The following is a 27,331-nucleotide window of genomic DNA, read 5'->3' as shown; positions in this document are numbered from 1 at the left end:
CGTTTCCATGTCCTCTACCTCTAGGCGCTTGTTGTACGCCTCTTCCTCTTGTGTTTGAAACACCATTCGCACGTTGTAATAGGATAGGGCAACTATTCTTAAAATGACCTTCTTCTTTGCAATACGAACACTGGTTGGGACCTACTTGGATACGTGGCTGATTATACTCTGCTCTTTCTGAGTTCCTCTGATACTGTTGAGGGTGCTGAAAATTATTCTGATAGTTATTCTGACCATTATTATTATTTTGACTACCGCCACCACGTGGCGGATATGCTTGCTGCAACAAAACCTTCGTTTTCAACTCCTTAGTCTTTTTGTCCGCTCTGTCTTTCTCGTCTTTGTCCCTATTTTCGTAATATTGGGCAGTAGCCAATATCTGTGCTGAAGAGGAAACTGCCCAAGAACTCTCTGAATCTTTTAACTTTTTACACAACTCTGGAAGCAGATTGTGCACGAATTTATCGACAAACAAACGCTGACCACCCTCCGTGGTCATATCTTGACCGCTGTGGTCTACAAATGTTTCTTCAAACCTGGTGAAGAAATCTGATACTGTCTCTTCTTTCTTCTGTTTGCATGCAGACAACTTATCCCAATTTACACGTATTGCAGGCATTATCGTTTTCATATAATCAACTATTTTACCAGGGAGTTCTGCTATCAAAGGCTCAGGCTTAGCACCACCAACTTGTCGGGCATCTGTAGCAGCAATATTAGCCCTTGAGTCACCTAACTCCTGGTCATGGTCTGTTTGACGAATTTTACCCCATAAAGGCTGTGGAACCACATTCCCAAATAGCATATAAGATATCGGCTAGATTCATTATACATGATCCAGCAGTCTGTGACAATTCTTTGTAATACCCTGCAGGATTTTTACGCGGATCAGGTAATGTCTGTTTGAGTGCTAAAACTTCAGCTCGCTTCCATGGGACATGTACCCATACACACTGAAAGTGTGGCAGAATAGGGGGGTCGACAGTTGTGTTGCCCTCTCTCCATTGTGGGTGAACTTCTCTCATGGGGTATTGTTGCGCCTTTTTACTACTGGATGTACCACGCTCAGATTGTGACCCAGAAGCGCTCCCCTTACTCCGATATGATAACAATATTTCAACCGCTTTCTCGACATCTGGACCTACGATCATGCCCTCTCCAAACTTGAACCGCACATGACACAACTCTTGCGGGTTGCATTCTAGATCATTGTCTTCCAAATCCTCACAAAGAAAGACGCACATTTGTTCAAAGACATATCTCTGCGTCGGTGCTTCCCATTGATGGAAGACTTCCATGACAGACTCTACATCATATTTTACAGTGTCCATAACCCATTTCCGTGCTAAACGATTCAGTGAGTCTCTCTCTTCATAGTCAGGCAGTCGACTTCGCAACTGTCTGCGTCCCATGTTAGGGGTCGTGGTAGGCGACCCGAAAAGAGGCGAGAAAAGGTTAGTGACAGTGCTGGCCATTTTTTGCCGAATGGAAGGTGAAACTGAAGGAAGAACGGGTGGAAGAACTGGGTGAGACAAGGCAGGGTCAGAAGCAATAGCAGAGGGATCTTTAGGAGAAACAGAAGGTGCACTAGGCGAAGTGGTAGAAAGCACAGGTGAAACAGAGGTGATCGGTGGGCCTTGAGGAGGCCGCACCAAAGGAGCAGAAGTCAGCTGAAGAGTAGCTGGTGGATGCTGTGGAGGAATAGGGGGCACAGGCTGCTCAACTAAAGATTGCGGAGGTGCAGTGGCATTTTGCGCATGGGGGGGTGGTGAACTTAATAAATGCGGCATTAATGGATCTTTTTCACGTTCTTTTGCTGCCTCCTGCTGAAGAGACGGCAAAACCGGATAGCATTTATCCATTGCCATTTTACGTTGCCTGTGCAACTGTTCACTCATCTGCTCTTCTTCATTGTCTTTAAACTGCATAGCAGCTTGCATTACTGAAAATCCCCTTTCTCTCTTATTTTTCTTAGCTAATTTGATTTCCTTTTGTTTGGCTTCTTTACGCCATAGGCGGAAAGAGTCGAACATCGCCGGCCGGGCTTTCTTTTTGAAAAGTTTAACTTCAAGGTTATCTAAGATTTCGGTATCAAAACTACCATATTGGGGCCATTTTAAAACACCATCTTTTCTGGTGTATTTGATCCATACTTCATTGTATGTGATGGGGCCTATCCCATGTTTCACGTACAACTCATAAGTTGGAGTTCCAACTGGAGGAACCGGACACGAGTCCTCCAATCGGGAGTCCCTATTATTACAACCAAGACAAAACAAATTTCCAAGTCTAAGACCAGGCATTTTCGCTCACTAGTCTAGTTCCAAACTTCAAAGGATTATTGATTACGATATTTCTCGTGAATACACGAGTCCCTTGGTTTTGGTGCTTGCAAGTACCAAATCAAAACCAACTAAGGACTGGGAGACGCTCCACTTATACTTAACTGAAATATCGATGACATCACTTAGAAGACTCGTCTTAGTGTTTCGCTCTACCAAACTTCAAGGGTCCAAATCAGGGCGATAGCCAGGGCAGCAGTCCTTCGTAGCCGTCGGGAATCGGGGAACCTCGCAGCAAAGACCTTCGGACCACGTCGACATGCAGGGGTCGATGAGGTGGTTGGCCGTCCTCCGGAATTTTCACACGAAGCTCCTCACGAACCTCTGGCTGACTGGCACCACTGGAATCGCCCCAAACGTTGGGCGCCAGCTGAGGTACTGGGTTTTTAAGAACCGGCACAGAACCGGCAACCCAGCGGCGTCAGGGTACACCCAGAGACCTCGGGTTCTTCCTGATTCAGACTACAGAAACTCGGAGTCTTCTAGGTGAAGTCAAAGATCGATTTTATTGGCTGCAACCAAGGTAACAGGTGTCCTAGAAGTACAACACACAGGAAGTATATTCTCAGGAGACTGCTTCTCTTTACAAAGTCAGGCTTCTCTCTTTATACAGAATATTCAGCTTCAGGCAAACATTCTTCGAATTTGCAATACATCATTTACAGTTTCTTGGTTACAAAAGAAAAGCAGAGTCATGATGACATGTACATATTTCACGTCGTGCTGCCCACAACAAATCACCCGGTAGGGCCCAACATTTCATCAGATATCGGTGGACCCCCAATAAAAACGGGCACCTCCCCACCATAAAGTAAGTGAAGCAAGAAGAGTAGAGACAGATGGGAGCAAGATACGGCAGGTGTGTGCGCTGAAATGGTTTTATGGTTTGTTGAACCTTGATGCTATCTTGTTCGGCCACTGGGAGGGGAACTGACCTAACGAGTTCGGCCTGGGGCAATGGTTCCAACTTGCATAGGTCATAGGAAAGTCGATTAAGGAGTATGTGTCCTTGTGGAATTGAATTCAGCTGGATTAAGGCCTATGTAAAGGGCAACACATAAATGGAAGTCAAGGGTTCAGAACGCAAATAATGATTTCGAGGTGAAATCGTTACTCGAATATGCTGAAAATAGTTATACATGGTGTGTTTGTCATTCTCGGTCTTTTGATACCAAATTCGTCATGTTTCGGGGAGTTTTAATTGTCGAGTCCAGAATGATCACACGAGTCCAGATTTTTCAGAACCACAAACCTCACTCTATCGCCCTCACTCTATCTATCTATCTATCTATCTATCTATCTATCTATCTATCTATCTATCTATCTATCTATCTATCTATTGCCCTCACTCTATCAATCTATCTATCTATCGCCCTCACTATGTCTATCGCCCTCACTCTATCTATCACCCTCACTCTATTTATCTTTCTCTCGCCCTCACTCTATCTATCTATCGCCCTCACTCTATCTATCTATCACCTTCACTCTATCCATCGCCCTCACTCTTTCTATCTATCTATTGCATTCACTCTATCTATCTATCGCCCTCACTCTATCTATCGATTGCCCTCCCTCTATCTATCTATCGCCCTCACACTATCTAATTATCGCCCTCACTCTATCTATCTATCGCATTCACTCTATCTATCGCATCACTACAGCATCACTCAGCACCACCACAGCATCACTCAGGGGCACCACAACATCACTATGCGCTACCACAGCATCACTGAACCCCACAGCATCACTCGTCGCCACCACAACATCACTCAGCGCCACCACAGCATCAATCTGTGCAACCATTCAACAACAACTGGTTCAAATATGTTCTCTCAATGTTTCAAGCTTTATTACAAATGTCACAAAAAGATGTTAATATTTCACTTCTGTTCTTGGATTTTCGTCACAATAAAATGCACTGAACATAATCTTCACAAAAGGTATTTACAAAAGTTTAAGCTATTGCCATTATAAATTACAATAACTTTTATTTAAGGAATAATTATTAAAAAAATTAAAAGCCATTGTTATTTGTAATATCAATACATCTAAGTCACGGGAATACAACACATATTGCAGTACAAATGCTATAGGTGTCACATTTGAAAAAGTTATAACTATTGGCATTGTAAATAACAAAGCTATTAATTTCACTATTTTCAAAACCAACACATAAATAAAATATTTGTCATTTACAATACCAATAGCTCAAACTATCCTAATGCGAGTCCTATTGCATTGCAAATGCTTGTTTAAATCGAAACAGTCAATGATCCCTGCAAGCTGTGCACCTTTCATGGGCCTGATCCCAGAGCAAATTCTAATTGGCCTTGCTACCCTTTTGGGGGTTTTAGCAGGGAAAGACACTTACTCCTATACTCAGGATACAGACCAGTCCTCCTTCTGCCAAGAAGGAGCAGTCCTGTGTGACTGAGCTCACAGCTGCAGGAGGGATACATGGAGCAGTGAGGGAGAAAGTGGACACATGACTTACCAGCCAGATCAGCCAAACCAACCCTAGGTTTATTGGGGTGAGAGATGCACCAGCCACATCGCGATCACACCCTGAGAGCAAATTCATAGGCCCCAAAGGTAAGGCTGGTGCATGTGGGTCTGTTCAGTACTGAGGCAAGGATGGTGCAAGAGACTATCCTCAGTACGGAGGCAAGGGTGGTGCATGTGTTTCTTCAGTTTTGAGGGAAGGGTGGTGCAAGAACCTATCCTCAGTACTGAGGCAAGGGTGGTGCATGTGTGTTTCTTCAGTACTGACGCAAGGCTGGTGCGAGAATCTATCCTCAGTACTGAGGCAAGGGTAGTACATGTGTGTTTCTTCAGTACTGAGGCAAGGCTGGTGCAAGAACCTATCCTCAGTGCTGAGGCAAGGGTGGTGCATGTGTGTATCTTCAGTACAGAGGCAAGGGTGGTGCAAGAACCTATCCTCAGTACTGAGGTAAGGGTGGTGCCTGCATGTCTTTTCAGTGCTGCTGCATGAGTGTTGTGTGCGTCTCTGTAGTACAGAGAGAAGGGTGGTGCACGAGCCTGTCCTCAGTACTGAGGCAAGGGTGATGCCTGCATGTCTTTTCAGTACTGATGCAGCAGTGGTGGGTGGTTGTGTCTCTGTAGTACGGAGGGAAGGGTGGTGCATGAGCCTCTCCTCAGTACTGAGGCAAGGGTGGTGCAAGAGCCTAACCTCAGTACTGAGGCAAGGGTGGTGCAAGAGCCTAACCTCAGTACTGAGGCAAGGGTGGTGCATGTGTGTATCTTCAGTAATGAGGCAAGGGTGGTGCATTTGGGTTTTTTCAGTACTGAGGCAAGGGTAGTGCAAGAACTTATCTTCAGTACTGAGGCAAGGATGCTGCAGAAGCCTATCCTTGGTACAGAGGCAAAGATGCTGCAGGAGCTTAGCCTCAGTACTGAGGCAAGCGTGGTGCATGCATGTCTTTTCATTGCTGATACATGAGTGGTGTGTGCGTCTCTATAGTACAGAGGGAAGGGTGGTGCATGAGCCTGTCCTCTGTACTGAGGCAAGGGTGATTCCTGTGTGTCTTTTCAGTACTGGCGCATGAATGCTGGGTGTATGTGTCTCCGCAGAACGGAGGGAATGGTGGTGCATGTGTGTCTGTTCAGTACTGTGGCAAGGGTGGTGCATGTGAGTATCTTCAGTACTGAGGCAAAGGTGGTGCATTTGGGGTTTTTCAGTACTGAGGCAAGGGTGGTGCAAGAACCTATTCTCAGTACTGAGGCAAGGGTGGTGTATGTGTGTCTTTTCAGTGCTGCTGCATGAGTGTTGTGTGCGTCTCCATAGTACGGAGGGAAGGGTGGTGCATGAGCCTGTCCTCTGTACTGAGGCAAGGGTGATTCCTGTGTGTCTTTTCAGTACTGGTGCATGAATGCTGGGTGTATGTGTCTCCGTAGTACGGAGGGAAGTGTGGTGCATGTGTGTCTGTTCAGTACTGTGGCAAGGGTGGTGCATGTGAGTATCTTCAGTACTGAGGCAAACGTGGTGCATTTGAGGTTTTTCAGTACTGAGGCAAGGGTGGTGCAAGAACCTATTCTCAGTACTGAGGCAAGGGTGGTGTATGTGTGTCTTTTCAGTGCTGCAGCATGAGTGTTGTGTGCGTCTCCATAGTACGGAGGGAAGGGTGGTGCATGAGCCTGTCCTCTGTACTGAGGCAAGGGTGATGCCTGCATGTCTTTTCAGTACTGTTGCAGCAGTGGTGGGTGGTTGTGTCTCCGTAGTACGGAGGGAAGGGTGATGCATGTGTGTCTGTTCAGTACTGTGGCAAGGGTGGTGCATGTGAGTATCTTCAGTACTGAGGCAAAGGTGGTGCATTTGGGGTTTTTCAGTACTGAGGCAAGGGTGGTGCAAGAACCTATTCTCAGTACTGAGGCAAGGGTGGTGTATTTGTGTCTTTTAAGTGCTGCTGCATGAGTGTTGTGTGCGTCTCCATAGTACGCAGGGAAGGGTGGTGCATGAGCCTGTCCTCTGTACTGAGGCAAGGGTGATGCCTGCATGTCTTTTCAGTACTGTTGCAGCAGTGGTGGGTGGTTGTGTCTCCGTAGTACGGAGGGAAGGTGGTGCATGAGCCTCTCCTCAGTACTGAGGCAAGGGTGGTGCAAGAGCCTAACCTCAGTACTGAGGCAAGGGTGGTGCAAGAGCCTAACCTCAGTACTGAGGCAAGGGTGGTGCAAGAGCCTAACCTCAGTACTGAGGCAAGGGTGGTGCATGTGTGTATCTTCAGTAATGAGGCAAGGGTGGTGCATGTGAGTATCTTCAGTACTGAGGCAAAGGTGGTGCATTTGGGGTTTTTCAGTACTGAGGCAAGGGTGGTGCAAGAACCTATTCTCAGTACTGAGGCAAGGGTGGTGTATGTGTGTCTTTTCAGTGCTGCAGCATGAGTGTTGTGTACATCTCCATAGTACGGAGGGAAGGGTGGTGCATGAGCCTGTCCTCTGTACTGAGGCAAGGGTGATGCCTGCATGTCTTTTCAGTACTGTTGCAGCAGTGGTGGGTGGTTGTGTCTCCGTAGTACGGAGGGAAGGGTGGTGCATGTGTGTCTGTTCAGTACTGTGGCAAGGGTGGTGCATGTGAGTATCTTCAGTACTGAGGCAAAGGTGGTGCATTTGGGGTTTTTCAGTACTGAGGCAAGGGTGGTGCAAGAACCTATTCTCAGTACTGAGGCAAGGGTGGTGTTTGTGTGTCTTTTCAGTGCTGCTGCATGAGTGTTGTGTGCGTCTCCATAGTACGCAGGGAAGGGTGGTGCATGAGCCTGTCCTCTGTACTGAGGCAAGGGTGATGCCTGCATGTCTTTTCAGTACTGTTGCAGCAGTGGTGGGTGGTTGTGTCTCCTTAGTACGGAGGGAAGGGTGGTGCATGAGCCTGTCCTCAGTACTGAGGCAAAGGTAATGCCTGCATATCTGTTCAGTACTGAGGCAAGGGTGGTGCAATAGCCTATTCTCAGTACTGAGGCAAGGGTGGTGCATGTGTGTCTCTTCAGTACAGACGCAAGGGTGGTGCAAGAGCCTATCCTCAGTACTGAGGCAAAGGTGGTGCATGTGAGTATCTTCAGTACTGAGGCAAAGGTGGTGCATTTGTTTTTTTTCAGTACTGAGGCAAGGGTGCTGCATGAACCTATGCTCAGTACTGAGGCAAGGGTGGTGTATGTGTATCTTTTCAGTGCTGATGCATGAGTGTTGTGTGCGTCTCCGTAGTACGGAGAGAAGGGTGGTGCACGAGCCTGTCCTCTGTACTGAGGCAAGGGTGATGCCTGCATGTCTTTTCAGTACGGATGCAGCAGTGGTGAGTGGTTGTGTCTCCGTAGTACGGAGGGAAGGGTGGTGCATGAGCCTGTCTTCAGTACTGAGGCAAGGGTGATGCCTGCCTGTCTGTTCAGTACTGAAGCAAGGGTGGTGCAAGAGCCTATTCTCAGTACTGAGGCCAGGGTGATGCCTGCATGTCTTTTCAGTGCTGATGCAGCAGTGGTGGGTGGTTGTGTCTCCGTAGTACGGAGGGAAGGGTGCTGCATGAGTCTGTCCTCAGTACTGAGGCAAGGGTGGTGCCTGCGTGTCTTTTCAGTACTGATGCAGGAGTGCTGGATGTGTGCGCCTCCGTAGTACGGAGGGAAGGGTGGCGCATGTGTAAGGTGAGACAAGGGTGGCTCACAGGCCTCTCTTCACCTCTGTGGCCAGGATAACATACATTCATTTCATCAACATTAAAGCAAGGGCACCCCCAGCGCCTCCTCGCCTTTAGTGTCTGTTCCATGGTCCCTAACATGAAGATCACGTAGAACTTTGCATCGCCGACAAATGTCACCAATTCCAGCTTATCTAACAGAGGCTTCGATAATCTAAAGCAAACAAAAACCAGTGGAGTCTGAAACGAAGTAATCGAATTTGATTGCAATCCTCCAGTCCTGAATGTGGAAACTCTTCTTAATGCTGGATGTGTACCGTCAGCCAGGGAGCAAGACAGGGAGCTAGGCGATGGAAGAGAGAGACAGGGGTGGGGGAGGTTTGAGACAAAGAGAAGGAGAGACAAGAGACGCAGACGAATGAGAGATGGAGCAGCAGAAGGAAACCGAGCAAACAGAGAAGGGGAGTCAGGATGAGACAGGTGAGGGGCAGAGAAAGAAACAGGGGCATAGTGAAGGGGAGAGGCAGAGAACGGGTTTAGGACAAGGAGCAGAGAAACAGTGACGGTGGGAGTGAATAGCGACAGTGATAGGAGCGGGATTAGAGAGGCAAGGGGTGGAAATTGTTGAAGTCAGCCTGTGAGAGAGAAGGACAGAGCAAATGGAGGCGACAGCGGGCAAAAGGGCGAGAGCAGAGGGGAGAGAGAGAAAACGCATATCAGACGAGGAAGAGAGAGAGGAGATAGGAGGAGAAGGAAAAAAGAGATGGAGATGAGGAAGGGAGGAGATGTATTGTAGAGTGAAAAGCAGAAAGAGAGAAAGGAAGAAAGGAGGAAATCAATCAAGGAGAGCGTAAAGTAGAAAAGATAAAGGGAAAGAAGGTGCGAGGATATAGGGTTACTGTAGAGAGAAGACAAGGAAATGGTAACTAGAGAGAAGTAACAAGCATATGCGTCTTGTCTTCTGGCGGCCAATGCAGACCTATTGGCTTTGCCATAGCTTTTTCCACATGTTGGTCAGCATTGGTGCCGTGAGCTGGGAAAGGGAGGAGGGAAACTCGTGGGGAGAACTTGAGGGTGGAAGCAGCACACAAGGGAGGGAGCAAAAAAAAACACTTGCACTCCCATCCAGTGATGGTGGTTTCACAGAAGGTAATGGATGGGCATATGTACAAAGAATGGATTCGGAAAAAGTTGTTGCAAATTGCGCACCAACTTTTACTGAATCCATTCTGTTTTGGCAAACAGACCTATGTACTAATAGGACAGTTTGCAAAAAAACAATTGGCAGTGGGTCACAATTCGACCTACATCATGAATATTAATGAGGTAGGTTGCAAATTATGACCCACAATAAACTGAAGCCCTTACAGGGATGGTGGCCTGCAGAGGTCAGCAAACCACCATGTCCTTGATTGCTTTAAATATCACAATATTTTTGTTACTTCATCGCAAACTGGATGCATTAAACAATAAAAAAAAATGTAACTAACATGTTTTAAGAGTAGGCAGTGTCCTCGAAACATTAATGCATACCATTCTGATGTAGCATTTGGAAAGGATCCCCGAAACACACTCCAACCAAATACTGAATCTTTATTTGGTTGAGAAAACAAAGTGCAATTCAATAACTTGTTACAGAATCACAAATTGAGTTTTGTACATACAAAGGGGTCTTTTTGCGATGACAAACAGCCGATTCTGTGAATCAGACCTTTTGTGAATGCACAAAGGCTTTGTACAAGTGGACCAGAGTGATGAAGTCACATGGAGAGCTTAACCTCATCGCTGCGGCGGCTATTCCGCCGCAGTGCTAAGGGGGCGGGGGGCCGCGCGGCGCGCCCATGCTGGTGACGGAACCGCTCCGTCACCAGCTGCGGGTGAGCTGCGCTCATGACGGAGAGGTTCCGTCATGGCCCCGCCCGCTTAATAGAACGCGCCACGCAGGCGCGAAATCAGCGCCGCGCAGGCTCATCGGGCGGGCCATGACGGAACGCTCCGTCATCAGCACAGCGCCACCGCGGCTGATGACGGAGCAGTTCCGTCATCAGCACAGAAAGGGTTAAGAGGGATCACAATAAGAGAATAGAGTGATGATATCACATTGATGACCTAACAGCAGTAATGGCACATGAAGAAACTGTGACAGAGGTGATGCCACATGGTAAGTCTGATATCAGTGATATCACACACGGAAATAAGTTACAGAGATGCAAAATAACACATAAGAGAATGTTGCTGCCAACTATCGAAAGTGACATCATCAGAGGCAACCAAAAATGGAGTGATGTTACGCATGAAAACTGACATCAGTGAGTACGTCAAGACACAGTTGAAAGTAATGTCACACATGGAAACTGACAGAGGTGAAATCACGAGGGGACATTGACACCCATGATGTCCGGTATTTGAGGACTAATAGTGTGATGTCACAAGACGAAACAGTAACGATGTCAACCTAAAAAACAGGAATTCCATGAGAAAAAATAACAGTTATGATACAAGAGGTTTTCTGGATTTATATCACACAAAAACTGACAGGACAGTAGCGAAGAGACACATAAAATGACAAGAAAATGTCAGAAGACTGATAGTTGAGATGTCACATAAGGTAACTGGCAATAGGAAACTGACAGTATGATAGCAGTGATGACACAAGAAAAAGTGAAAGAGAGCTAAAGTTAGTGATGTCACTCAAGGAAAATGAGCTCAATGATATAACATGAGGTTACTGACAGCAGGGCTGTGACATTGGAGAACTGACAGATGCTAAGCAAAGTCACTCAAAGAGAGTGACAGCAGCATTATCTTTAGGGCTCCGGATTTTATGGAATTTTTTTTTTTTACTTTTCCATCTGTTTTTATCCATATTCATTTTTTGGTTATCTTATTGGTATTGATCCATATTTATTTAGTGTTTGAGAATAAATGGAGTCGTAAAATAGTATATTTCTTCATTTATTTAACTAATAAACATTCATTCATACTTTGATACCTTTCGCGCTCTAGCAAATTACGCAGTCAATAATGACAAAACACTACTCCAACATGTGAGTATTAGCATTATACTACAAATATATGTACACATATGCATGCATTTAATGTAATACGCTGTCTATCTGCTCAGCTGTTGGCCTGGAATTCTCAAAAGACAGCATGGAGAGTGACTCACAAGAAGCACCATTTTCAGAATTTTTCTGCTTTCGAATATAAATACACATTGTTTTCTGTCTGTATTTATCTGTAAAAATCAGTAAAAACGGAAAACTAAGGGGCATATTATCAAGGGCGTTTATCTCCGCTTTTTTGGCTTTAAAAGCCAAGAAAGCGGAGATAAAATTATCTCCCTATTACCTAGCTGTCGCTAACACCAGTTAGCGACCGCTAGTAGGAGATAGCGACCATCTTGGGCCCCACTTTGCATGTCAGTGATATTTATCACTAATGACATGCAAAGTGGGCGTGCCAAGATGTTAGCGACTGGAAACAGTCGCTAACATCGCTATCTCCTATTACCAACTTTTGGAGATATTCGCGCTAAGCGCGAATATCTCCAAAAACTAACACCTGCCCTGAGCAGTTCTTAGCCATGTTATCCAATGGGAGGTGGATAACATGGCTAAGAGCATTAGCTCGGTAATGCATGAATATCGCTGACTTTTCAGCGATATTCATGCATTGCGGCCGTTTTTTATCGCATTTGTGATAAACCTTGATAATAGCAAGGTTTATCTGCGATAATTTCTGACGATGCTTAGCGGTAAAAAATTTGTTGCTAAGCATCGTTAGCGATAAATATCGCTTAACGTTGGTAATATGCCCCTAAGAGCCTTAGTTATCATTCTAGTGCCTGAGCAGGGAAATGGTCACATAAGTGAGGAAGGTCACAACAGTATCAGCACACGAGTAGACGGGTAACTGGCAAAAGTGAAGGGGCTTAAATGGAAGAATTTCCTCTATGTAGAAGTCCATCGCCTCGTTTTTTTAATGTCCAGGTTTTAAGAATTAAAATATGCTGGTAATTACACAACAACGAATACACTTCAGTAGATTATATGCCGAGACCTGCCATGTTCCAGCCACAGACAAGACAACCCAAACAAAGTCACAAATATACCAGGAATACTGACTCCATCTTGAATCAGATGGGAAGCGAGATAAGCGCTGCCGAGAAGTAGGCACATTTGTTTCTGTAGTGGGGTTGTGGTCTTGCTGGTATCTTCTGGCAGTGGCATTCAAATATCCCTTTCATGCCAGCCAAGATATCTGCATAAACTAAACTCTGAGAGCTAGCAAAAGACCAGCATTTGACCTTCCCTGTGTATGGCTGGATCGGACTTTTATTCTACTGGGCATTTCCCCCGGTGGGATGGACAGAGACGTTTTTAAGGCATGGGGAAAGTGGGCAATTGCCAGGGCCTTCTTTTCCCTCGTGTCCTCTGGTAAAGCGATCTTTTTCACACTCTATCACACCTTTGCCGGTTTCTCTATCAAAACTTCCCTGCCTCTCTCTACCACTGACAGCAGAACGGTAAAGGACAGGACTGGGAAGGGCTGGTGGCACTGTCTCATACATGCCCTAGCTACCCTTCTAGAAAGGGCATGTGTTTGTAATGTTACTCTTTACATTGTAAGGCTGTAATGTGTGTTGTACATCACAGTGCCATCACATAAAAAATGACAGGCATTCTAAATGTTGTGTGCTGACAAGTGAAAGGTCTTTCTTATCACAATAGTATACGCTGTCACATAAAGAGTATTTCATCCCTGATAAGAAGTGTATGAGATGTCCCATAAAAGTATTCTGTAACATAACAAGCCACTTGGAACGCACTTTCACCCCCAGAAGTTGTTTTGCCACTGCTCATAAATACATCTTAGGGCTACTGATAGTTTATTGCTACTCATTTTAACGACTTCAGGAAGGATAACATGAGGAATGGACCTTCCAGGATTCAATCTGAGGACCAAGGGATCTCACATAGATCAAGGGATCCTCACTGGAGGGTATTTGCCGCCGCAATACAAGTCTAGCTGCCCTGTGGAAAAGGTCTTGTCAGAGGCGGCTCCTCTGCTAAGGCGGGGGAGCGACGCCGCACTGCTCTCAGAGCAGGAAAAATGAAATGATAATAACATAGTCAATATTTTATGTTTAGTAGGTTCTGGGCTGGGTCAGGGCGGGGCTGGTGGCACAGGGGGATGAGTGGTTTGCACATGACTGCTTGGCTGGCCGTCGGGGACCAGACAAATAGTAATTTGCACTTAGCATGCTCCCCACCAGGCTACATTACAAAGCCTTGTGGGGAATATGCCAAGGCTTCCTGTCCATCTGGCGCTCAGACCAATCACAACGCTGCATTGCTGCATTGTGTTTGGCTTAGGGGATCCTAGGAGCCCAGTGCTTCCTGCTGCTTCCTGCTGTTTCCTGGTACCGGGTCGAAGCAAAGGAGGAGAGATGGTGCCGGCAGCTGTGAGGATGGAGGTATTTTTTTCCCCTGAGTTTTATATAGCGCGAACTAGACCCAAAGGTGTCAGGTATCAGAGCACTTTACATGAGCACCAGCTGCGTTGCATATGGACACATTCATTTTCTTTGTTAGGCACAGGGAGATTAAGTGATTTGCCCAGAATCACTGTATGTTGAGCGTCATTGCCGAGACTCGAACCCGGGTCTCCAGATTTGAGGTTGACCGCCCTAGAAGTTAGACCACATCCTCTCCCCACTATTTTTTCTATTTTGTTCCTCCCCCCGCCCCGCAACTCTGTTCCCTGCCAGCCGCTTGTGCTGTCCTAATAAAAACATAGAAACTTCGCTAAGAAATTCTGATACTGTTCTGGTCTGATAAAGGAACAAGGAGGAAGAAGTGCATGCACTCTCTTAAATATAATCCGTCACATACTAACAATTAAATGAATAGCTCTACTAGAAAATGCCAGCATGTCCCAGAAAATCATAGAAACCCTGCTGCGATAGTACTAAATTGATTGACTTTTAGAAGGATAAAAAATGCAAATGATGAACTTCGAGCTTACAAGTCTCTACAAGCTGCTCAGCATAAATAGACATCTTAGAATATTATATGACTTACAATTGAAACAAGCATTGGCAGAGCCAATAGTTCTTGCCTATAAGATTTTTTGGTTTTGCCAATGTTTTAGCCATGCTGCAGAAACAGGAATTTCATATCTCTGATCTTCTGAATCTGATGTTCTGAATCTGGATCTGCATGAATCTCATCCTGATTTAATGTTTCTTACAGAGACCTGGCTGACGCAGTCCTATAATCCCACACTCACATCAGTGATTCCTCCCGGCTACAAGGTCCTCAGGTTGGACCGCCTGGTTGTCAAAGATGGTGGAGTTGCGATTGTTTATAAAGAAGAATTTGTATGCAACTCTATTTCTTTGGGGAATTTGGAGGGTGCAAAGTGTCTAGGCTTCCACTGTGCCCTATCCGCACAGCAATCTCTTGCAGGAGCTTTGATTTACAGGCCCCCAGGCACAACAAGTGCCTTTGTGAACTCTATAAATGAAGTGATTGCACCCCAAGCCCTCCAATACAGCCATTTTATGAGTTTGGGTGATCTCAATATCCACGTGGATATATCCACAGATCCAGAAGCAATCTTCCTGACAGAATCTCTCTCAGTCCTTAATCTCTTTCCTTTCGTCCTTCATCCTACTCACAATAAGGGCCACAACCTCGACGAGATCTTTACGAACCTATAGCTTGAAGTGGATGTGCTCCTGCCTTGACATGGTCTGACCACCATTTGATTAGTTTTAGGGTACCTAAGCTAGGGAGATCTCATCAATCTCCCATATCTAAAAAAAGGAACCATGTTCAGAGCCTTCCACCGAGTTACAACCTCTGCGCTCAGGGATGCGCTGGAAGCTTCCACTCCATTACTCTCTGGGCATCCTGAAAGTGATGCTCTTCTGTTCGAATCTTGAATGCGCCATAGTGTTCACGATTTAGCCCCACGTCAGACATGTACCTCTAAGAAAATCAGATCATCTGCTCCCTGGTTTAATGAGGCGCTTAGAACTAGTAAGAGCAGCTGTAAACTTCTAAAAAGGAGGTGGAGGAAAAATGTTGACTCTGGTTATAAATGTGAGTATAAAGAGGCACTAAAGTCCCACTATACTAAGGTTTATGAGGCAAAAAAACGATTTGACAGTCAAAATCAAGTCATCTAGCAACAATAGCAAGGAGCTGTTTAATATTGTTAAAGCCTTTACAGCCCCGCCTTTAATGGCCAAAGCTCTTCCAGTCTCCTCCGATTGGACCAACCATCTAGCAACCTTCTTCCATTGGACAATTGTGACTATTCAAAAATACTTTACCAGGGGGTCACCCCATGATCAGGAGATTTTGTAAGCCTCCACTTTAGAACCTATATCTGGAGCTACCCCTGCTCTCCTGCAATTGCCCTGGCTACAAACTATAATATCACTGGATATTATCAAGGACCTCAAGTCTGGCACCTCAACGGACCCTTGCCCTGCTAAATTGTTAGCTACTGTGGCTACGGCCGTAAATCCGATAGTAAATAAAACACTTAATTCCTCGTTAGCTTCGGTCATTTACCTTCTATATGGAATCAGGATAAAATGTTGCCTTTACTTTAAAAGCCTTCTGCTGATCCCAACGTATTATCGAATTACAGGCTCATTTCTCTGCGGCTGGCTTTTTGCAAAGTCCTGGAGAAATACGCAAACATGGTTATCACAGACTACGTGGAAATGAATAACCTGTTTCATATCAGTCAGTCTGGCTTTAGAGCTAACTACAGACCTGAGTCTGCATTATTAGAGGTCCCTGAACATATCAAAGAGTGCCTCGATGTGCGAGGAAAAGCCATCCTGATCTGTCAGCGGCCTTTGATGCCGTTCCCCATAACAGGCTCCTGAACAGGTTGCAGGATCTCTGTATCAGCAGCTTGGTACTAAAATGGCTCTCCTCCGTTTTGGAATATTAAGGACAGGAGGTATGGACTCCGCCCTTTGTGGCCATAATCCCCAGTCTCAATGTGAGAGTCCCGCAGGGCTCCATTTTAAGTCCCATGCTATTTAAGTTGTATGGAGCACAGGCATGGTACTCGCTCCCTTTCTCATTGAGATCTCTGACGGTCTTAGCCACGTTTAGGAAATTGCTTAAGACCTGGTTATTCTGTCAATGAACGTCTATCCTTCAGCAGTTTCCTGCAGCTTTGGCATCTGGTGGTTCGTGGGATAGGTTGTAGGGAAGGTTTTCCGGAGTGCCGGGACAATCTTTGAATAGCTGTGCGCTATATAAATGTATTCATTCATTCATTGCGTCTGCTGTGCCACCATGCGTGCGCCTGCTAAAGTACATGAGCTGTTTTTCTTTTTCTATACCGATTTCAGATGGATTGTTTTATAGCATTAAAACTAATAATTGGTTTGCTGATTGGGGGAGGAAGAAACACAGTGGATGGCAGAAGAAGCAACACAAGGGAGAGAACAGGGGCTAAAGTGATAAACACATGGGAGAAAGAGCAATGTGGAGCATGGGTGGAGAAGCACATGGGTGAGAGAGAGCAAGGTGGAGGAGGTAGAAAACCACATGAGGGAAAATGATGGAAATACATAGACTCTTACGGAGTGCGTTCACAAAAAGAAGTAGTTTTCTAAAAGCAAGCATAGGAAGCATAGAAGCCAGCCAGTCAGAGAGATAGTAAAAAGGCTAAGTTTCATGAGAGAGGCAAACACAAGAGGGGCAAGCTGAAAAAGAAAAGTCAACCAATAGAGGGCAAGCAGATACGAGTAACATTAAAACCAACAAATGGTAAGCAATAAACGAACTACAGCCCCAGTATGTTCTTGGTAAGCTCCCAATATGTCTTTTGCAACCTGGCAGCTTTCAGTGTCTGGTAGGCTCGACCTAAAAATTGACCATTTTTGGCTAAGTTGGAGTCTGTGCCCCTCACACAAACAAGCAGCAACCACAACAAAACCATCAGGAGGTCACTTCATTACACAATGTGAACATCCTTGGCCAGTGCATGCTGGTAATAAAAGATGGATTTCTCTGCTCAGTAACTAACTGTGCTGGGCAGAATCCAGTACTCTACAGAGGCAACTCCAGCACGAGCAATGCGGTTTGTGGATTGAGGGAGCTGCACAGCAATCAGACAGGAGGAAGCTAGTAACACCTTCTGCATGGGCCTGACATGCTCAGCATCATTTGCAACAGTACTAACTGCACTTACTGCACTTATTTGTTCAAGCCCACGAAAACCCATAAAAATACTTTCAGACCTGAAGATCCAGTAGCTTTAATGATCTATTCGAACTAAGAACTATTTGTAGCATATTTTTTCATTTCAGAAATACAGGTAAGTGCAACATTGGTGACTGGGTTGTTTACTGGGCCTTATAAATGGATGCATATACCCCTGAACAATCAGCTTTTTTAGTGCTGCTGCCCGGGGGACAGTTTTAGTTCATCTGATCGCATAAGCCCATCCGTCTCAAGTGGAATTCGTTTATGCTGCTGCTGCATTTGGAATCAGGATAGGTAACTGAATCTAAGACCACTGCCCTTCTCAGTTTAATAATGCAGGTACATGGCCCAAGCCATGTGCCAAAATGAGTCACGTGACAGCCTTTAAGTCAAAAATATGTCCCAGTTGTTATGAAGTCCGGTCTTATCTGAAATTGAAAGGTGTCTGGCACTCACAGATTGATAGTCGAAGTAGGACGGTATGAGGTCTGAGAAAATAGATTGGGGCACCTTTCTCAGACCCGCTTATTAACTCTTTGAGAACAAGAGGGCTACTTATATGCCATATAGGCTGTCCCTTGTTTGAAAGCACAGTGGGGCATGCTTAAACAATCTGTGCGCCATATGAAATGTTATTCTTGAAGTTTTATGCAATTTATTTGTGAACTGATTGATTAACCCAGTAAATAAGCATGCCCGTTGCTCCAAAATACACAATACCCTGTTAACACGTAATTTGGGCACAGGGCGAAGTTCAAAACGCACATGTCAATAGGAATATTAATGTTATTTGGGCGTTAGGATTTGTTTTTTTTTATTAAAATGCACAAGTGTACCAATGGCCCACATGCTGCCAGGCTGGGAGCAGCAGACTTAAAAAAAATAGGTTGGCAAATTTACCATAAGCAGAAAGTCATGAATGGGAAAATACAAATAGGAGTTGTTAGAAACGGGGTTTCTGGTTGGCTATGGTATGCACCTAAGCCACTTCCTACCTCTAATGGACTGGCCACTCGACCTCTGCGCACTGTTGCTAATGTGGTTCTGAATAGAACACCACTAGAGTATTTCAACCTTGTTAAACAAAACAATATTCCACTATTTTTATCAATAGGATCTTCATCCCTCTAATTTCAACAAAGCATTAACATAATTCACAAAAACATAACAATGAATGGTTACACAACCTATTCATACATGATTTTAATCATCATTGACTCTTACAAAAACATAAAGTTTTCAATCACAATTAGGAGATAACATTTCTTTCATGTAGATTTCCAAATGATGCCCGATACATTTCGAGTCCAAATGGACTCTTCCTCAGGGGCCTGGAAACTTCAAAGAATCGTAGTATTCTTTATCGATTACTTTTAGTAAGCATTCAGGGTTTTGACTCGCTACCTTGTTCCGACACGGTTGTTAACTCTATCACCTGCTCTTGTGATTTACTGCTAATGTCAAACTCTCTCGACTCAAATATTTCATTATGCACCTAAGCCAGGCAGAACCCACCACTCTAGTCAGGGTAAGGGAGTTACACACCCAAGATACCCCCTCCTCACCCCCTTGGTAGGTTGGCAGAGCAGTCAGGCTTATCCCAGAGGCAATGTGTAAAGCGTTTGCACAACATATACACACACACCAGTGACACACTAGGCACACCAGAAAAGAGACTCGATGAAGGTTATATAAAAATATCCTTTGTATGATACATAAAACACATAAGACCACAATTACATAAATCAATAATCACTTTGCCACTAGGCAATTGTCATGACATTACCTAGATCATACATCACCTTGCCATAAGGCAATTATCTTAACCCCACCTTTAGTGCAATAAAGCAAAGATTTAAAAGTTGCACATGTCATAAAAATAGTGTAAATCATTAGGCATCACATTATCACAGTCAGCGCGCTGATATAAATACTCGTGCCATGCACAGGTCATATATCACTTTGTGGAATAGCCCAAATACATTAGATCACCATTATTTTGATCACTGTTACTTCATCACTTTCACGGTTCATTAAAAGCTGGGCTTTGCATTAATCCTGTGTTACCGGTCATTTACAAAACGGGCTGACCTTAACAATGTGGGCCTTGGCTGAGATCAGAGGCAGCCTGGATGGCAAGAATACCCACATGCTACCATAGTCATAGTCAAAATACTTGATTCGGTTTTACAAGTAGCAAACCATAAAAACAATATTTCAGCAATAAAAGGGACAATTATATAATTATATAACTAAAAATATGTGCAGTAAACTTGTACAAGTAATACAATAATTCATTCACATGTTAATACAAATCAGGTTAAAAAGCTTACATCCCAGATGTGCAGACTTTAAGCTAAAATTTGGTTGATACCATGACTACAGTACAAGGTTCCGTTAGTTTGGGAGGCTTTTTCTCAGTCTCAATGCATTTTTTAAAAAACCAACCACAAATAAAGTGCTTTCTGGGCTCAGCATTTGCAGAAAGCAGAGAGCCGGGCGAACCTGGGTAAAATTCATTTTTTTAAAAGAGGTTTTAAAAAGAATCTACTGAGAACATCATAATAATGGCAAAAGAACATAAAGTGCATTAGGTCCTGTGGAGATGAAACATCGCAGCCACAGGGCGGCAATACCTGCCCTAATGACTTCCCTTCGGAACAGCAAGTCGAAGGTGGTAAAAGTTAAACCTGAATCTGGTTAACAGAAACCGCCCATGGGATGAAATAGGCCACATAAGATATGGTTCCAGCGAGGGGACGGTTTTAAGTAACATGAAGTTGCGAACACTAGGTTTAACCAGTTCTGCCCCTTCGCTGTTACATTTTTGCCATAGGGGAAGGGTTTTATTGACATAGGCCACATCCTCGATGGTAATCATTTCAGGGCTTTAAAAGAGATCGAGTTGTCCCAGGTCGCTAAAGCAGGATTTTAAGTATTTTAGCCAGGGGATTTTAAGCATGTTATCCAGGGTCAGGGCTTCTTTAAGTAGCTGGTGGTTGAGGGTAAGATCTTTATTTAACCAGCATTTCAACCAAAAAAGCAGAGGGCGCATAGCTAACGTGTCGCCAATAAATGGGAGCCCAGTTTCTTCATGAATGATTACATTTGAGGTTCCCTTTGGTACTCCCAATAATTGTTTTAGAAAATCAATCTCTGCCACCTGGATGCCCTTAACTGCTGCATATCCCCATAGCTCACTGTCATAGCTACCAATTGCAACACTGTTTGCCTGGTACAGCTTCAGCATTGCAGCAATTGGGCGTTTGCCCATTTTGCTTGCAAAGCTGAAGATGGCGGCATTCGCCCGTGTAATCTCCCCTCTTTTCTTCTCGACTAAAGCAGCCCAACTTAAATGGTCGTCAAACAGAACTCTCAAGCATGAGAAAGTTGTAGTAATGGGCACTTTTCCATTATTTATCATAAAGGGGAAGTTGCGTTTCGGGCGGGTCCCGACCTGCAGTATGAAAGACTTGGAATTGTTTATGGCTAAATCACGTTCAGCCATAAAGCTGCAGAAAGCATTCAGTAGGGATTGCAGGCCTCTGGCAGTTCTAGCCAAGAGGACTGCATCGTCCCCATAGAGGAGGACGGGAAGGCCCCTACGCCCTACGTAAGGGACATCCACCCCGGTTTCGATGAGAGACTTCTCTAACTCAATAATATATAGGTTAAAAAGAAAAGGCGCTAAAATGCACCCTTGCCTTACTCCCCGGGTAACTGTAAAATCCCTCGATACTCCGAGATCATGTGAGAATCTAATGTTTGTCCTGGTATCCCTATGTAGATCCTTTAGGAAGTTAACAAGAGTGACGTCCACCCCCATGGCGTCCATGGACTGCCACAATTTCCCCCGATTGACACAATCAAAAGCGGAGGAAAGGTCCATGAACGTCATGTAGATGGCACCCTTGCGAGCAACAGTATACTTTCCAAGGATCATGTACAGGTTAAGACATTGTGCCAGGGTAGAATGCCCAGGGCGAAACCCGTACTGAATATCAGAGATGACTCTGTTTTCTTCGGCCCAAGTCAGGACTACCCCTCCCACTACCTTGACTACAGATCAATGAGGGAGATTGGTCTGTAGCAGCCAGTGCTGTTGCGGTCTCCCTTCTTAAAAACGGTGACGATCGTGGAGGTACCCCACCATTCTGGGCATCCTTTCAACACTGCTGCGTTAAGCACAGCCGTAAGGACTGGGGTCCAGAGAGGTTGATTTGATTTAAAGAGATATGGGGGCAAGCCATCCCGACATGGAGCCTTGTTGCTGGTCAGGCCGGAGATGCCTTTCTCAACCTCACACAGCGTAAACGGTGCCAATGTTTCATTACTGCCTCCCAAATTCGGGTATGCCTTTAACGTAGTGCAGGTAAATATAGACTCAAAATGGTGTACCCAGTCATCTTCTGTGATGTTTGTACCAATAGCATCCAACCCTTCTTTTTCAAATAGGGGTCTGTTAATTATTCCCCAGAATTTAGAGCTGTTACTTAATATTTCGGGTTCAAGGAGCTCCTTCCACGTATTGTCCTTAATTACCGATTTCCGTGATGCCAAGGCCCGTTTGTAATTAAGGCGGAGGAGTCTGATTCGAGATTGGCCTCTTGGGATAGACCTCAAACCCGCCTTTAGCTCTCTTGCCGCACTCTCGCAAGAGCTGTCGAACCACTTGGGGTCTTTGGGTAATGATTTTTTGGAGCGGGTAGACAGCAGAATTCCCGTCTTTTTTATTGATAACCTCGAAGGCATTGAGTACAACCTCTAGTGAGGGGTCAAGTGACATACATACTGCTAAGTCAGGGGCACAAGATTCCTGGATATCATTATAGAATGCTACCGGGTCCACCTGGGACCACTTAAGTCGGCGCCTACCATCTGTAAGTTTCAACACACCAGGCGCTACTTTCTTCCCTTGTTGGATCAATAGCACCACCAAGGTGTACACACACAGGGTTATGGTCGCTATATATGCTACATTTCATTTTAAACTCCACAAGGAAAGATTGTAGGCCAGTAGATATAAGAATATGATCAATGAAAGAGCCCCCATTGTGTCCTTTGAAAGAAGGAACAGGCTGTTTATTAAGATTGTCTACCAGGGACATGGCTGAAATCAGGTCCAATTCTTTGAATAGATTATTGAGCACATCTCCCTGCATCGAGTGTTCAAAATGAAGACCCCCCGTCTTTGCACAACCCAGTTCTCCTACGCAAGTCAATGCCGGGTCTCCACAGGGTCTCAGGTTAAAGTTACCTAATACCATAAGACAATAAAGAGAGGAGCCGCAATGTTGTTTAACAAATTCGCCCAATAGGGTGATCTTGCAAGATCCCACAGTATGCAATGCATTATAAAAGTTAATCAAACAAAGATTTGCATTCCCTTGCTTTAAGATAATAGCTTGGAGTTCTGGGTGGGGAGAGCAAATTTCCTTTATTTTACATTTCAGGGCTAATGATGTATAAATAACCAAACCGCCCTTGGCTCTACCCCTCAATGAGGGTGATGCGGGGATGAAAAACGCTTTATAGCCCACTAGGATTAAATCGCCTTCCACCATCCAAGTCTCCTGTAAAGAAATCACTGGGAATTGTTTGATAAACCGTACCCAGTTTGGGTCAAGAAACTTCCCCGCCAATCCTGCAATATCCCAGGAGATAATGTTATGTGCTGCTGTCTCTAGGGAATCCTCCGGGGTGGGGGGGGGGGGGGCAGACAAATGGACCTCTGATAGTGCAGGGGTACACACCCTTGGGGATGGCTGCCTATGATGTAAAAATGGTGTAGGTAGCTGTCGATCCCGAGGTACAGCAACCAAAACAGTCCATGGGCTCAGTCAGTCGCACTCTTCTAGACCAGAAAGGGCAGCAAATCTGTTTGACCCCTGGGGAATTGCCGAGGACGGGTACCCCTCCAGGGTAGAAGCTCTTGGGATATGTGGGATTGCGTCAGATCTCTAATTTTTCTCGTTCTGAGTATGTCGGTGATTGTGACCACGACGATTATCATTACGGATTAACACAGGGTTATAAAAATAGCCCAAGGGGAGAATCTGGATATTTGATCCCTTGTGCAGCTGGACAGATCGGGATTCTCTCAATATTCTTTCCGCTATCATACAGTTATTGAAGTTTATGATGATGCAGTCCCCCTCCCCTATTTTTCTGGTATTGCCCACCCAGACCACGCGTCGGACCATTAAAATGTTTCGGTCTACCGCCGTGCATACAGAGGTGTTACTCGAGAGCCAATGTGGGACCTTATTCTTGAGCTGGCTAAATTCTTCATTGGTGCCTTGGGGAAGAGGTGGAACATTCCCCAAGATTACCACCAAAGGTGTTGATTCGGGGGGTAGATTAATAGATGTAAATTTTGAGGAAGCAGCAGAATAGTTACCTGCAACATTACCAGCATTATCACCTTGGCGACGGGGAGCCTGTGCCTGTTCTGGGGCTGGGGGAGTACTAGCCCTAGCCCGACATTCCCTGGGACCACCCACTACTTGCCCTGTGTAATTTGAGACCAAGTTTCTGTGTCGGTTCAAGAGGGTTGGAATCCCCTGATCAACAGAGCGATGTTGGGGACCTGCAGAAGAATCTAAACTAGTTGAGTCAATGTTAGTGTTTTTAACAATAACAGGTGGTGATGCAGGTTTCATGTGCGCTGCTAGCTTCCGTTCTATGTCACTTAATTTAGATTCAATAGGTGCCAGTTTTTCCTCTAATAATTTGATTAGGAAAACTTTCATAGATTCTAGTAAGAGGTGTAAATCCGACGGCTCAGTTACCACCTGGGAGCGCCTTGTGGCTGGAGCTGGCGATGATGGGTTATTGGGTTTAGATTTTTTTTGCTTGGTTGACGATAGCTTTACACTTTCTCTTTCTTGTCCCAATGGAGCTACATTCATCCCTTTGTCCCTTCTCAGGAGTCAACCCATTGTTGCCAACATTATGCATAGCAATATTCTCTTGAACAAGGCCACCCTCCCCTAGGATATCACTAGAAAAAGTGACCTGCTTATTGATTATTGTCACTTCAGGGGATAGGGGTCTATGCTGTAACTCCTCTACACCACCTATAACATGTTGTAGCTGTTCCACCACGAAAATATCTCCTTCTACAACTGCAGGAAGTAAGGTGCCACCTGAGGTCAAGATCTGGGAATCCTTGGTGCCCTTGTTAGCATCATTAAGCAAAGGAAACAGGGTGCCTGTGGGAGACCTAGATAGACGCCTATTGACCATCTCGATTTCCTTATCAATGCATTGCAGCCCTCGAGATGTAAGCGTCCATTGTTAAAACGGTAGATTTGACAGCCCCTATGGGCCCTGTACAGGGTACCTGGGTCTTTCTCTTCCCCATCTCAACCCCTGTAAGTGGGGGCACCTTACGAGATAGGGTTCTGGGAGTTAAATCACAGCGGCAGAGCAAGACAGACATACAGCTGGCAGGGGGTGCACTAAATCACTAACAGTGGTTAGGTATTAGTGACACAAACAGCAATAATAGTAAAACCAAATAACCTGGCCAAGCCAGCCTCCTCCGGCCCACGAGGGCCACAGGCGGCCCGCCCTTTGCCCGGACTTCGCCCGGCGCCCGCCCGCGCTCATCCCGCGAGGCGGGAAGGGCCTGCTCAATAAATCACCCCCGGTGTCAATGAGGAGGGGCTCTGAGTTCGCCGGTCGCTTCTGGGGCTTGGAGTCCTCTGGATGCTTGCCCCCGCTGGCCCACACACACAGGAACCAAGACGAAGCGTCTCCCGCGGAGTGGGAGACGCGAGCTGCAATTAAAGCCCCCGGTGTCAAGGGGGAGGGGCTCTGAGTCCACCGGTCGCTTCTGGGGCGTGGAGTCCTCTGGATGCTTGCCCCCGCTGGCCCACACACACATGAACCAAGACGAAGCGTCTCCCACAGAGCGGGAGACGCGAGCTGCAATAAAAGCCCCCGGTGTCAAGGGGGAGGGGCTCTGAGTCCGCCGGTCGCTTCTGGGGCTTGGAGTCCTCTGGATGCTTGCCCCCGCTGGCCCACACACACAGGAACCAAGACGAAGCGTCTCCCGCGGAGCGGGAGACGCGAGCTGCAATTAAAGCCCCCGGTGTCAAGGGGGAGGGGCTCTGAGTCCACCGGTCGCTTCTGGGGCGTGGAGTCCTCTGGATGCTTGCCCCCGCTGGCCCACACACACATGAACCAAGACGAAGCGTCTCCCACAGAGCGGGAGACGCGAGCTGCAATGAAAGCCCCCGGTGTCAAGGGGGAGGGGCTCTGAGTCCGCCAGTCGCTTCTGGGGCGTGGAGTTCTCTGGATGCTTGCCCCCTCTGGCCCACACACACAGGAACCAAGACAAAGCGTCTCCCACAGAGCGGGAGACTCGAGCTGCAATTAAGGCCCCCAGTGTCAAGGGGGAGGGGCTCTGAGTCCCCCGGTCGCTTCTGGGGCGTGGAGTCCGCTGGATGTTTGCCCCCGCTGGCCCACACACACAGGAACCCAGACGAAGCGTCTCCCGCAGAGCGGGAGACGTGAGCTGCAATTAAAGCCCCCGGTGTCAAGGGGGAAGGGCTCTGAGTCCGCCGGTCGCTTCTGGGGTATGGAGTCCTCTGGATGCTTACCCCCGCTGGCCCACACACACAGGAACCCAGATGAAGCGTCTCCCGCAGAGCGGGAGACGTGAGCTGCAATTAAAGCCCCCGGTGTCAAGGGGGAAGGGCTCTGAGTCCGCCGGTCGCTTCTGGGGTATGGAGTCCTCTGGATGCTTACCCCCGCTGGCCCACACACACAGGAACCAAGACGAAGCGTCTCCCGCAGAGCGGGAGACGGGAGCTGCAATTAAAGCCCCCGGTGTCAAGGGGGAGGGGCTCTGAGTCCGCCTGTCGCTTCTGGGGCGTGGAGTCCTCTGGATGCTTGCCCCCGCTGGCCACACACACAGGAACCAGGACTACCACCAGCCGCATAGTACCTGCTTAGGAATGCCCCCTCTAGTGGCGGCCAAGAATAGCACCAGCTTGCGTTCAGGCGGCTCTGCGGGGAGGGATATTTGGCCAAAGAAGATGAGGGCACCCACTTCATCCCCAGTCAGGCCCCATGGGACGCTTGTAGTATGGCCTCTCTATCTGGACTAGATGAGAAGTAAATGATTCCCCCCTTAGTCGGCTGTCGAACATCAACCCTGCACTGCTGCAAGGCGGCAGCTCTCCGAAAGCGTCCCGCTTCTCCTGAGCCATCGTATGCTAATCCGGGTGTTGGTGGCTCTCTCCCCTTCAGAGAGCGCCCTCTCTGCGGAGGCGCTGGTGCACTCAATGTGGTATCTTGGTGGGAGTGGGGATTCGGTGAGCCACGGCCTTACTTCTGGCCTCTGTTCCCAAGTTAGCAGTGTCTGCCTGGTTGCCTGGCAATGCCTTGCACTCCTGCGGCACTCTCTTTGCTAACGAGCGTCCGCTCTCGCCTTCCTCTGAATTCTTGTACCATAGCGGGTGGGCTCATCCTCAAACTCCGGCCCACGGTGGTGCAGCGAGAAGTACCCAGCAGGAGTAGCAATCCAGGCAGAACCAGAGTCTCTCCCCTGGTGATGGACAGAGGTGCTTCACAAAGAAATGAAGCCCAAGGAA

This window comes from Lissotriton helveticus, chromosome 3_1, assembly GCF_964261635.1.
Source record: "Lissotriton helveticus chromosome 3_1, aLisHel1.1, whole genome shotgun sequence".
In the NCBI taxonomy this organism is placed as follows: domain Eukaryota; kingdom Metazoa; phylum Chordata; class Amphibia; order Caudata; family Salamandridae; genus Lissotriton; species Lissotriton helveticus.
The sequence above is the reverse complement of the archived record's forward strand: the minus strand, read 5'-3'. Positions refer to the sequence as shown.